Source organism: Coenobita brevimanus, chromosome 44 (genome assembly GCF_032717465.1).
Source record: "Coenobita brevimanus isolate Jiangsu-jjx chromosome 44, ASM3271746v2, whole genome shotgun sequence".
Classification (NCBI taxonomy): domain Eukaryota; kingdom Metazoa; phylum Arthropoda; class Malacostraca; order Decapoda; family Coenobitidae; genus Coenobita; species Coenobita brevimanus.
The window spans coordinates 31,282,744-31,288,578 of NC_136997.1; the positions used below are offsets into that span (position 1 = coordinate 31,282,744).

Genomic DNA, 5,835 nt, shown 5'->3' on the forward strand with positions numbered 1-5,835 from the left:
TACCGAACCAACACGGCCAGTGGCATTACCTAAATTAGTATCTTTGTATGAGTCAAGCTCTGTACCAGGTTAGACTAAATGATTTTTCATTATTAAAAGGAAAAAAATAATAAGTTTAAACAAGACTTGTTCAAACAGAAAAGTGAACAAAGACGAAAGAATGCGCTGAGTCAGCTGAGGTTTCTTTAGACTACAGCAACACGGGGATTGGAAGTACATACTCTGTACTTTTAGTATTGCAAAATGGATTCATACTTTAGTAAAGCAAATTTGGAAAAGATAAGAGATAAAGGTAAAAAGCAAAATGACGATTTCTACCAAGAACTGGTTGAAGTGGAGACTCACAATAGACTTGTTGAACGTGTACACAAACTAGAAATGGCTTTCAAAAATGAAATTGATGAAATAAAGAAGCAGATGCAATTGCAAAAGGAATAGAAAAACTAGAAAGGGAGGCCAACAAGAAAGACACAACCATCGGTGAACTAACAGTGGAACTGAGTACACTTAGGAAGAAAATTAGTGAAATGGCAAGTACCGTAGTCAATCATGAGAGTGTTATGGAAGAGTTCAAAAATGACACAGAGACAATTAGGCAAGTAAGCATTCTTATAGACCAGAGCAGTGATATTGAGGAGAAGATAACACAGGTGAATGAAGCTGTGCAAAGCTACAATAATGATGTAGAAACCACGTATGATGAAATGGTGAGAGTAAAGAAAGACTTAGAAACAAGGGTGGAGGAAAAAAGCATTAAAAAGGAGGTGAAAAGAATAATCCAAAACAATCCAAAGTTAGTCAGAGATTCAGTAGATATAAACAAATCTATTGTAATCACTGGTATAGAAGAGGAAGAAGTAAAAACCAAGATCACAAGAGATAAAAAGGAGATGGCAAATGTAATGAGCTTACTGAAAGAAGTATCAGAGGAAATCTGTAGTAAAGACATAGAGGAACACAAAATTTTAGGGAAATACGAGAAAAGCAAGACAAGACCTCTAAAGGTGACTTTCCAGAATGTAAACACTGTGGAAGAGATACTAAAAAATGCAAAGAATCTTATGTTAAAAGAGGAGTTCAAAAACGTATGGATAAAAAGATGCCTAACACAAAAGGAACTGGAATTACTGAAAGAGAAAAGGGAGGAAGCAAAAACAAAAAATGAGGGATGATCAGAAGAGAAGAAGAAATTTTTTTTACAAAGTAATAGGATTGCAGGTACGAAAGTGGTACACAAACAGGATGGAAGAAAAAGGAGGAAGGTAGTAGAACCATGTCATGACAAGTATATAAACAAGATGATAAAGTTGATGTACTCAAATGTGGATGGAATGGTATCTAAATTACTAGAGATGAATGATTATGTCAGAGAAAATGAACCACAAACAATATGCCTAACTGAAACAAAATTAACACCGAGGATATCCAATGACATACTAAACTTAGAGGAATGCAATATATGGAGAAGAGACAGAAATTTAAAAAAAGGAGGAGGAATTATAATATTAACTAAGAAAAATCTAAAAGTCCATGAAATAAAACTAGATGTACCATCACAAGTAGAACTGATTGCAGTAGAGATCAACACATCTGAAGGTAAAGTAATTGTAGCCAATTTGTACATGCCACCCAGATCAAACACATGGGAAAGAGATGAATAGGAGGACCTAGCAGAGAGTAGAATTCAGAGTTTAAGATCATTAATACATAAAATTAAAGAGAAATCGGAAAGAATTATACTAACTGGGGATTTTAATACAAATATAAATTGGAATACTCTAGATATAATTAGCCAAGAAAGCCGTTGAAACCAAAAGCTCCTGGATCTCGTACAAGAGTTTTTCCTAACGCAACATGTGAGGGAAACCACCAGAAAAAGAGGACTTGATGTACCTTCAGTGCTAGATCTAATATTTACTAGGCAAGAAATTGATATTGACTGTTTAATATATCACCCTCCACTCGGCAAAAGCGATCATGCAGTACTAAATTATAACTTCATGATAGCATATGACATAGTAAACAGCAATGACAGTTATAAAAAGAGCCTAAACTATAAAAAGGGAAATTATCAAGACCTAAAGAAGGATTTCATAGAAGTTGATTGGGAAAATGAGCTTAGAGGACAAGATTTAAATAATGTATATAAAAAAATCTATGAATTTTATGAAATAGGAGTCCAGAAGTACATCCCACAGCACAAAGAAGCAGATAAGAAAATACAGAAATGGTTCAATACAGAATGTAAAAAAATCAAAAGAAAGAAGAGATATGTTGTGGAATAGATACAGAAGACACAATAGTGAAAGGGCGTATAATAATTACAAACAGGCAAGAAATGACTATACAAGAATAAGGAGGGAAGCCCAAAAACAGTTTGAGGAGGATATAATAAATAAAAGCAGTGATCAACCAAAGCTGTTTTACAGCTATATCAGAAGCAAAACCAAAGTAAAAGATATAATACAATCCATTACGGACGAGGAAATCACTTATACACAAGAGAAAGATATTTGTGAAGCACTAAATAAAAATTTCCAATTAGTTTTTACAGAAGAAAAAAATTTTGAGATGGACTATGTGGAACATGCATGTCCACACATACTACCAGATATACAAATAGCAGAAAAAATAGTACAGGAGGAGTTAAGTAGATTAGAAGGAGGAAAAGCAAGTGGTCCTGATGAAATTTCATGTTGGGTACTACGAGAATGTGCAGAGGAGTTAAGTAAACCAGTATTTTTAATTTTCAAGAAATCCTTGAGTCAAGGTAAACTACCTGATATTTGGAAAAAAGCAAATATTGTCCCCTTATTCAAGAAAGGAAATAGACAAAATCTACTCAACTACCGACCAGTATCACTGACCAGTGTTGTAAGCAAGGTATTAGAAAAGCTTATAAGAAAAGCTTGGGTAAATCATCTAGAAGAACACAGTATGATAACAGAAAGACAGTTTGGTTTCAGAAAAGGAAAATCATGTGTTACTAATCTGTTGAGCTAATATGACAGTAACAAACACAATACAGGAAAGGGAAGGATGGGTGGACAGTATCTATTTAGATTTCAAGAAAGCTTTTGACACAGTACCACACCAAAGACTTTTATGGAAACTGTACCATAAAGGAGGAATTCGAGGCAAACTGTTTTGTTAGATGCAAGACTTTCTCATAAAAAGAGAAATGAGAACAGTACTAAGAGGAAACTACTCATCATGGAAAGAAGTGAGTAGTGGAGTACCACAGGGTTCAATGCTGGCACCAATCATATTTTTAGTGTATAAAAATGATATAAACAGTAACACTGGAAATGAGAGCTATCTGAATATGTTTGCAGATAATGCAAAAATGCAAAGGAGAATTACTAACACAGACTCTTGTAAAGAGCTACAAGAAGAATTAAATAAACTTCATGAATGGAGTAGTACATGGCAAATGGAATTCAATGTGGACAAGTGTCATGTAATCAAGTTTGGTAAAAGTGGAAAAAGACCTCATTGGGATTATAAGTTAGGGAATAAAACCCTATACACATCAGAAAGAGAGAAAGACCTAGGCGTGATTATCAATAACAGACTATCTCTGGCTGACCACATCAGCGAGAAGGTACGGAACATGTATACACTGCTTGCAAATATGAGAATAGCATTCACATACATAAATGAAGACATGCTAAGAAGGATAATAACATCATTCATTAGACCAACCCTGGAATATGCATCAGTAGTCTAGAGTCCTCATCTCAAAAAGCACATAGACAAGATTGAAAAAGTTCAAAGGGCCGCTACATGATGGATACCAAGCTTAAGGGACCTAAGCTGCGAAGAAAGACTAAATAAACTGAATCTAGCAACACTACAGGAGAGAAGGAAAAGAGATGACATGATAATGCAATATAAGTTCATATTAGGAAAGGAGAAAATAGACATAAATGATTACTTAACATATGGAGAAGCATCAGCAAGAGGACTCTGCAAAACACTGCATAAGAAGAGAGGTGATAAGGACGTAAGGAAATTCAGTTTTCCAAACAGAGGAATTGATCAATGGAATGCACTACCGAATGAAATAGTGTGTGCCAAAACAATTCACATATTTAAGGATATGTACGATAAATATGGTTTAAGACACGCGTGTCTTAAACACGAACGTTTGCGAGCTTTCAGCAAACGTTTGCGTCAAGTTCGTAGGAGGTACAAGAAAGTTTGTGACGTTCGACGAACGTTTTTTTCAAGCACGTTGAAGTTCGTGAATTAGTAATGGCTGTAATTCAGCTGCAAAACCTGTATAAATGTATCTAATAAACAAGTCATTGGCATTTAAGAAAGAAACACTGATTTTTTTAATGTGTAAAATAAAGCACGTCAAAAACTTCCTGTGAACTTGACCGCTTAACTACATTCCTCCTCCTTTCTCCGCTGTATCATGTAGTCCTTCTTGGACCCACGCACTGTTAAAACCAACTGTTGTCCATCATTTGCAGCACCAATGGAATTTGTTGCTCTTATATGATTATAAAGTTAAAATTTTCAGCTTAAATTTTAATATTATGCATATTTAGGTCCATAAGTTCTTTATAGTTTCCTGCCATGTATTCATACGCGCGTTTGTTTACAACTTTTCGCGGGATTGCTGACTGATAACGGTGACTCCTAAGCATCGAATTTTTTACCAATACCATCAATAACTAGGTAAGGTTGGTGATTTCCTTTGTTACCAGATTATTCACATAGCTGTCAGGCATTGGAAATTGACGCATTATAAGATATAAAGTGCCCCAAAGTGTAATAAGAGGTATGGTTATTAGCGCGGCAGCAGCACAACCAAAAACCTTTCTTATAATTGTTTTTATAACTGAATCTGTGTCATTAACAACATACATTCTCCCCGTATCGGTAAGTAATGACCTACAGGTACCTAACCCATATATGGGAAAAACAAGTAGCTGTGCAGAGAAAATTCATTGCAGTTCTTAACGGCAAATAATTTTTTAAAAATCCTGTAACTTAGGGTACTGGTAATTCAAGACTCCAGCCAGATAGATAGGAATCGCAGCAAAACTTAAATCGGCCTAGTTAACCTAGGCATATGTTAAATCTAAAATAGTATAGCAAAATTATTTGTGCTAACTCTGAAATGTGATTGAAAAGTGGGTGGTAGAGTAACAGTTCAGTTTGAAGTGTGAGGAACACTTGATTATCACTTAACTTCCTCTATATTTTCTGTAATACTGTAATCATTTTGATGATGGTAAGTTATTGTTTTCTGTTGTTTTTATCCATGTTTGTTTCGGCTTCCCAACGTGTGTTACTCTGAAATACATCGGAGACATCAGGTGTTTCTTCGAATGTCATGCTTTACAGATTTCATTTTATTTTTCCCAATGTTATTTTAGTCCAGCGATTAAAAAATAAATGTAATTTATTCGTGCAGTTTATTTTCCTGGTTGATATTTATACTGAATTTCTTTCAAGGTTAGGTTAGGTTAGATTACCGTAGTTAAGAACGGCCATACCACGTTGAGTACACCGCTTCCCGACCGATCAGCGAAGTTAAGCAACGTTGGGTCTGGTTAGTACTTGGATGGGTGACCGCCTGGGAACACCAGATGCTGTTGGCATCCCTACGTGTCAAGTGGGGTTGGTGGAGGATTAGTGCCCCTCCCTGTAAAACAATTAACTCTAAGTCCTTGGCCACCCCGTTTGGGATACATGGCGTCTGGCAATGAATGAATGAAAGTTCGGTGGTCAATGTTCAGTTAACTAAGAAAAAACAGTGACCAAAATTGACCTAAATACATACAATTAACCTAACCTTAAAAGCGACCAGTTCTAATC

The 5,835-nt window shown here is 35.4% G+C and overlaps 1 non-coding gene across 1 annotated transcript; it reads left to right on the plus strand.

The window, feature by feature from the left end:
• Positions 1–5,499: 5,499 nt before the first annotated feature.
• Positions 5,500–5,618, plus strand: LOC145398247 (5S ribosomal RNA). The gene has a single exon (XR_013897099.1). It is a non-coding gene; the product is annotated as a 5S ribosomal RNA (ribosomal RNA).
• Positions 5,619–5,835: the final 217 nt, after the last annotated feature.